We start from the raw sequence: 7,224 nt of genomic DNA on the forward strand, positions 1-7,224 counted from the left end.
CTTGATTTGGGTGATTGTGGATCGACTCACGAAATCAGCACACTTCTTGCCAGTTAAGGCTACCTACACAGCAAAACAGTATGCTCCGTTGTATATCAAGGAAATAGTCAGGTTGCATGGCACTCCAGTTTCTATTATCTCAGATCGAGGAGCACAGTTCACGGCTAATTTTTGGAAGAAATTTCAGTAAGGTTTGGGTACTCATGTGAATCTTAGTATAGCCTTTCACCCACAGACTGACGGGCAGGCAGAGCGAACTATTCAAATGCTTGAGGATATGTTTTGTGCTTGTGTTCGTGACTTCAAAGATAGCTGGGGTGATCATTTGCCGCTCATAGAGTTGGCCTACAAATACAGTTATCATACCAGCATTTAGATGGCGTTGTTCGAGGCTTTATATAGTAGGAGATGTAGATCTCCCATTTGGTGGTTCGAGATTAGGGAAGCGGAGTTGATAGGGCCAGACCTCATGCATCAGGCTATTGAAAAAGTTAAGATCTAAGGAGCGGTTGAAAACTACTCAAAATCATCAGAAATCCTATTCAGATGTTCGTCATAGGGACTTGGCGTTCAAAGAAGATGATTGGGTATTCTTGAAGGTTTCCCCTATAAAGGGTATAATGCGGTTTGGTAAGAAAGGAAAATTGAGTCTGAGGTATGTCACAGAATCATTCAGAGGATTGGCCAGGTAGCTTACAGGCTAGAAATACCTCCATAGATGTGCTTAGTGCACCCGATGTTTCATGTGTCCATGTTGAAAAAGGTGGTTGGTGTGTTCCGTCTCTTATTATTCCGGTTGAGACTATTGAGGTCAATGCAGAATTGACTTACGAAGAAATTCCAGTTGCCATTCTTGATAGGCAAGTTTGAAAGTTGAGGACAAGGAAATTGCCTCCGTGAAAGTGTTATGGTGAAACTAACAAGTCGAAGAGGCCACCTGGGAGGCCGAGGAAGAAATGAAGAAGAAGTACCCTTGTTTATTTTAATAGCTATGCAATTGTATCTATGATGTTAAGAGCTAATTTTCTGCAAATCATAATTTCCCCTGTACAGCTTATATTAAGAATACTCTCTCTTGGTAATGCAATGTTTATGGCGTTATTGTCGGTGTTGTTTCCGTATTATTTTGCATCGTTGTGTTGTGGTTGTGATGTTAGGATTGGTTTCTGGGATTCTCTGACGGGTGGATAGGCCCAGTTACAAGGGAAACTCTGGCGAAAAGTTTGAAAATTTGGGGAGTTAGTCAAAATTTGGGAATTGTTGGTGTGTGTCATAGCAGCTGAGTCACATCGATTTCTAATGGCGGATTTTAGACCTCATTCGAGGACGAATGATCTTAAGTGGGGGAGGATGTAAGGCCCCATAAATATTTAACCTAAGACTCGGAGTTTCTTGGTGCCGAAGTAGGCTTTCGTGGTGCTAGCCACGGTTCGAACTTTTAGGGTTTGAACAGTGCATTGGGGAGCTGAAGAAAATATTTGGAAATGCGGTCGCAGAACTGATTTGCGGACTACAAATCTATTGCAGATCGAAGCAGAAAAACTGGGAAACATCTTGGACCATTGGACCATTATACGGTCCATTATGAGGCTACATAATCGTTATGCGGGCCACATAACCCATCACAGACCCAACATGAAATTTTCTGGAGGGAAGTTCTGCGGTGCATTATGCGACCGCAGAACAGGTTTGCGGACCGCATATCGGTCGCAGAGTGCGGTAGAAGTACCCAGTTCCGGAGGGCCATTATGCGGCCCATTTTGCAGACTGCAGAAGCATTATGCGGTCGCATATGAGACTGCAGAATAATGTCGGGGCTTCATTTTTTTGATTTTATAACCCGACCCCCATTTCGTTTATCTAGCCTAAAGGTTCATTTTTGGGGGATCACTTGTCATTTTAGAGAGAGAGGAGAACTATTCTAGAGAGAGGAAGTTCCTAAGCTCATCATTCATCAATTCTTGCTCAAAGTTGAAGAAATTGCAAGAAGAATTCACTAGGTCTTCATCCTAGAGTTAAGGTTCTACTTCATAGCCCTTAATTTCGTGATTTTAATTGAAAATATGTAATAAGCCAAGCAACTTGGGTGTGGGATTTGTTTATTTTACATGCATGTACCATCAAGGGTAGTGGAAAAATTGTTGAGCTCTTTTGGGTGAACTTTGGGTAGTGGGGTGAAAGAATCCATGATAGGAGGACCTTGAAACCTTAATGCACACCTAGTGTTTGATACAATGCTCAAGTGAGATGGAACTATGAACTCCTAGCTAATTTGTGTTCAATTTTGCTATATTTCTAAATAGATAGACGAGGCTAAGAATTCCGGAATATTGTAGTAATTTAAAAAGCTAGAGGCGAGGTATGTTGGCTAAACTCTTCTCTTAGAATTGAATCCCGCAATGTACTTGTAAGTCCGGTGATGCTCTTTATAAATTGAATTTTAAATAAGCCTTATGTCAAAATAATTATGCGTTCAATATGTATTCCAAAGATTCTTGTTATGTCGGGTCACCGTTGAGAATGTGGTTTATGTATGGGCTGTGTGATATTATGTTATGATTTAAAAACGTGATTCTAACGAAAGCTATCATGTCAAATTGTGTAAGAAATTACATGTGCCTAAGACCCTAAATTGCTCAAGTATGTGTTTAAAGTCTTAAATTGAAAAGTCTTGTTGATTATCCATATTGATGTTTGAAAGTGAAATAGTGAGCATGAATTATGAAATACGACCAACGTGCCAAGAATGATACTATGTTATGGCCAATGATGCAAATAAAATGAATGACATGTAAAAGAATACAAACTGAGTGGTAAGTACTTTTAGTAATAAATGCCTTGGGAGTATCATTTAGCCACCGAGAAAGGGTAGGTCGGAACAACCTAACCCCGAACCTATACGTGCCGGTGTAGGAGTGATTGTGGGGCAAATCCCCGTGTTAATGTGATGAGACCATTTCCCCCTAAATGGGATGAGATTATTGCTAGCGAGATGTGATGTGATGTCAACCCACATGGCATTGTGGTGAGACGGCTTAGCCGATCGGGCTGAGATCGGACGCCATGCCGCGTGCATGGTGGTATTGTGAGTGTACGTCTCGGGATGAGACGGCTTAGCTGATCGGGCTGAGATCGGAATCTATGCTAAAACACGGTGGTGTATCGGTGCTAAACATCTCCAAACTTATATTACCGAATCCTATTTTAAATTTACCTTTCCCTTGACTTGACACCTTGATACTTTTTGAGTCTCTTATTGATTTCATGTTTTATTCTCCGTTTATTCTTGCTCGTTCTATTGAGAGAGTGTTTAGTTTTATATACTAGTACTATTCCATATATACTAATGTCCTTTTTGCCGGGGGTACTGCACCTTTAATGGATGTAGGTGGTTTCATAGCAGGTGGTATTGACCAATGATAGCAGCATACCCTCTCCCCTGCTGATTTGGTGAGCCATAATTCATCTCGGGGTCCTATGTCTTTTATCCTTTGTACATAGAGTTTTGAGGAATAGTCGGGGACTTGTTGCCGGCACAGTCATAGCACTCTTTTGTTCCTGTTAGAAGCTCCGTAGACATAATGTGGATTGTATCTGTTTTTTGGGAAGGCTAAACTAAAAATGTTGTAATTGTATCACCTGTTCCACTTTAGCTATAATTGTACAATGTACTATTTTTGAAGACTAGTTAATGACGTAACTAGTGAAAATGAACTGGTGTTGCTCTCATGACTTCTTACTGATTAATTAATGAAATGTATCCTTCTCTTTATTGATGGGTGATTTGGGTAGACGGTACTGTGGAGGCTTGCTTGATCAGGGTAACCCTGTTGAGCATCGGTCACATTCCCCGAGGTCGGGGCGTGACAAACTTGGTATCAGAGCCTAAGGTTTTAAAGTGTCCTAGGATGTCTCGGAGTCATGTCTAGTAGAGTCCTTCTTATCGGTGTGTTGTCGACCATATCTATAAGTAGGAGGATACTTGGACACTTAGGAATAATACCCTTCTTTGATAGTCTAGATCGTGCGATAAAGCCAATTGTAAGATTGTTCCTCCTTTAACTCGTGCTTTGCTCTAACTTTCATTACATGGCGCCTAGGAAGAAGGCAAGAACTGGCTGAGGAGGTAATGTCACCCCAGGAGTGGGAATTGATTCGATACTTGATGATGCGGGTGAGCATCCGAGGGGTGAGAACATTCCCTCGACTACTACACTGGCTGATTCTACTATACCTGATCAGACTGCACTTGTCCCTACACCTACTAAGGGTGTAACGATCCCTCCAACTGATATTCCAGTTCCACCTCTCACCCCAACTTCCGGTTCTGATGTATCTGATGGGGATCTTAGGGGAGCCATACAGATGTTGGCTTAGATAGTGGCTTCCCAGGCCTAGAGATCAAATGTTGCACCCAGTTCTTCTAGTCAACCAGGAGATTCCACTAGTTCTAGGGTGAACAGATTTCTCCAGTTGGACCTTCCAGTGTTCACAAGTACTGATCCTGAGGAGGACCCCCAAGACTTCATTGATAAGATGCACAAAACTCTCCAAATTATGTGTGATACTGAGACAGAGGGAGCAGAGTTGGCCTCTTATCTCTTGAAAGGGGTGGCCTAATCTTGGTTTGAAATGTGGGAGGACTCCCGTGAAAAGGGAAGCCCTCTGGCGAGATGGAGTGAGTTTGCCGATGCATTTATTGATCATTTCTTGCTTGTCAAGAATAAGGTAGCATGTGCCGCCGAGTTTGAGAATCAAATACATGGAGCATTAGTGTGTAGGAGTATCATATGAGATTCGCGCGCCTATCCAAATATGCCATTTACATGTTGCCCACTATGGAGGCTAGAGTGCGCCGGTTTGTGCAGGGCCTTAACTCCTTAGTTATTAATGAGGCCGCTACAGCTGCCTTGAATTCTGATATGAACTATGGTAAGATGGTGGCATTTTCTCAAGCCACAGAGACCCGCAAACTGGAGAATAGAATGGAGCGAGAGAGTAGCAACAAGGCCCGGTCAGCGGGCAACTTCAGTGGTACCTCTAGTGGTGGTGATAGTGGTAGGATAGCTTTCAGGGAATGGTCATTAAGGTCGTCCCTATCGTTTTCTCAGTCTTCAGTCAGTGCACTGCTATCGGGGCCCAGTCAGTAGCAGGCGAACCATTTTAGGCCATGCCAGGGCAACAGGGGATCCCACCAGCAGGGTCGGTCTGGTGGGAGATTTCAGCAGCAGCGAAGGCCCCCATGCCCTAGGTATGGAAGATGCACTTTGGGGCCTATTACATGGACCAGCCCATATACTACGGGTGTGGTATGAGGGGTCATATTCAGAGGGATTATCGTTCATCTCACCAGAGCATGGGCACCTCCTCCAGCTCGAGGCACCCCAACAACCGCAGGGCGTGGTACAGTTAAGGGTGGCGCATAGAGTTCGGGAGGACCTAGTCATTTCTATGCTATGAGGGGTCGCCAGAGTTCAGAGGCTTCTCAAGACGTTGTCACAGGTACATTGACTGTCCAATCTCATGATGTGTATGCTCTTATTGATCCCGGTTCCACTTTGTCCTATGTTACTCCCTATGTTTCTAAGGGATTTGGGATAGAACCGGAACAACTCCATAAGCCGTTCTCTGTATCTACTCTGGTTGGTGAGTCTATCATGGCCATACGGGTTTATAGGAATTATGTTGACATGATGCGTGGTTGGGACACCATGGCCGATCTCATTGAATTGGGGATGGTTGATTTTGATGTAATAATGGGAATAGATTGGCTTTATTCATGTTTTGCAAAGGTTGACTGTTGAACCAGAACCGTTAGGTTTGAATTCCCAAATGAGTTAGTGATTGAATGTAAGGGGGATGATGTGGTGTCGAAGGGTAGGTGTATTTCTTACCTTAGGCCACGAAGATGATTAACAAAGGGTATATTTACCATTTGGTCCGGGTTACGGACACCGATGCTGAGGCACCTACACTTGAGTTTGTGCCTGTTGTGAATGAATTTCCGGAGGTCTTTCTGGATGAGCTCCCTGGGATCCCTCCAGACAGGGAGATTGATTTTGGGATTGATGTGATGCCAAGCACATAGCCTATATCTATTCCACCCTACAGAATGGCACCGGTAGAATTGAAGGAGCTAAAAGAACAATTGAAAGATTTGTTAGAAAAGAGGTTCATCCATCCGAGTGTGTTGCCTTGGGGCGCACCGGTCCTCTTTGTAAGGAAGAAAGATGGGTCATTAAGAATGTGTATTGACTATCGGCAGCTCAACAAGGTTACAATCAAAAATAAGTACCCACTGCCAAGGATAGATGACTTGTTTGATCAATTTTAGGGTGATAAGTACTTCTCCAAGATTGATTTAATATTCGGGTATCACCAATTGAAGATCAGGGAGCAGGATATTCCGAGAACAGCTTTCAGGACCTGGTATGGGCACTTTGAATTTCTGGTAATGTCTTTTGGGCTAACAAATGCCCCGGTAGCTTTCATGTATCTTATGAATCGGGTCTTCAAACCTTTCCTCGACTCCTTCGTAATAGTGTTTACTGACAATAACCTTGTATATTCACGGCATTGGGAGGACCATGCCGATCATCTCAGGGTAGTTTTGCAGACCCTGTATCAGCACCAGTTATATGCGAAATTTTCGAAATGTGAATTTTGGCTTGAATCTGTCACATTCTTGGGTCATGTTGTCTCTAGAGAAGGAATTGAGGTTGATCCTCAGAAGATTGCAGCTGTGAAGAATTGGTCTAGACCTACTACCCCAACTAAGATTCGCAGTTTCTTGGGCTTAGCTGGATATTACAGGAAGTTTGTGGATAGGTTCTCCACTCTTGCCTCTCCCTTGACTAAATTGACGTAGAAGGCAGTTAAGTTCCAATGGTCAGATGCTTGTGAAAGAAGCCTCCAGAAATTGAAATCAAGATTGACTACGACACCGGTGTTGACTCTACCAGAGGGTACAGATGGGTTTGTAGTATATTGTAGTATATTGTGATGCTTCAAGTTAATGCGACATGGTAAGGTGATAGTTTATGCTTCTAGACAACTCAAGAATCATGAAAAGAATTATCCAACACATGACTTAGAGCTTGCGGTGGTGATATTTGCATTAAATATTTGGCGTCATTTTTTGTATAGGGTATATGTAGATATATTCACGGACCATAAGAGACTACAATACATTTTCAAATAGAAGGAATTGAATCTGAGGCATAG

The sequence above is a fragment of the Nicotiana tabacum genome, chromosome 23 (assembly GCF_000715075.1).
Source record: "Nicotiana tabacum cultivar K326 chromosome 23, ASM71507v2, whole genome shotgun sequence".
Taxonomy (NCBI): Eukaryota; Viridiplantae; Streptophyta; class Magnoliopsida; order Solanales; family Solanaceae; genus Nicotiana; species Nicotiana tabacum.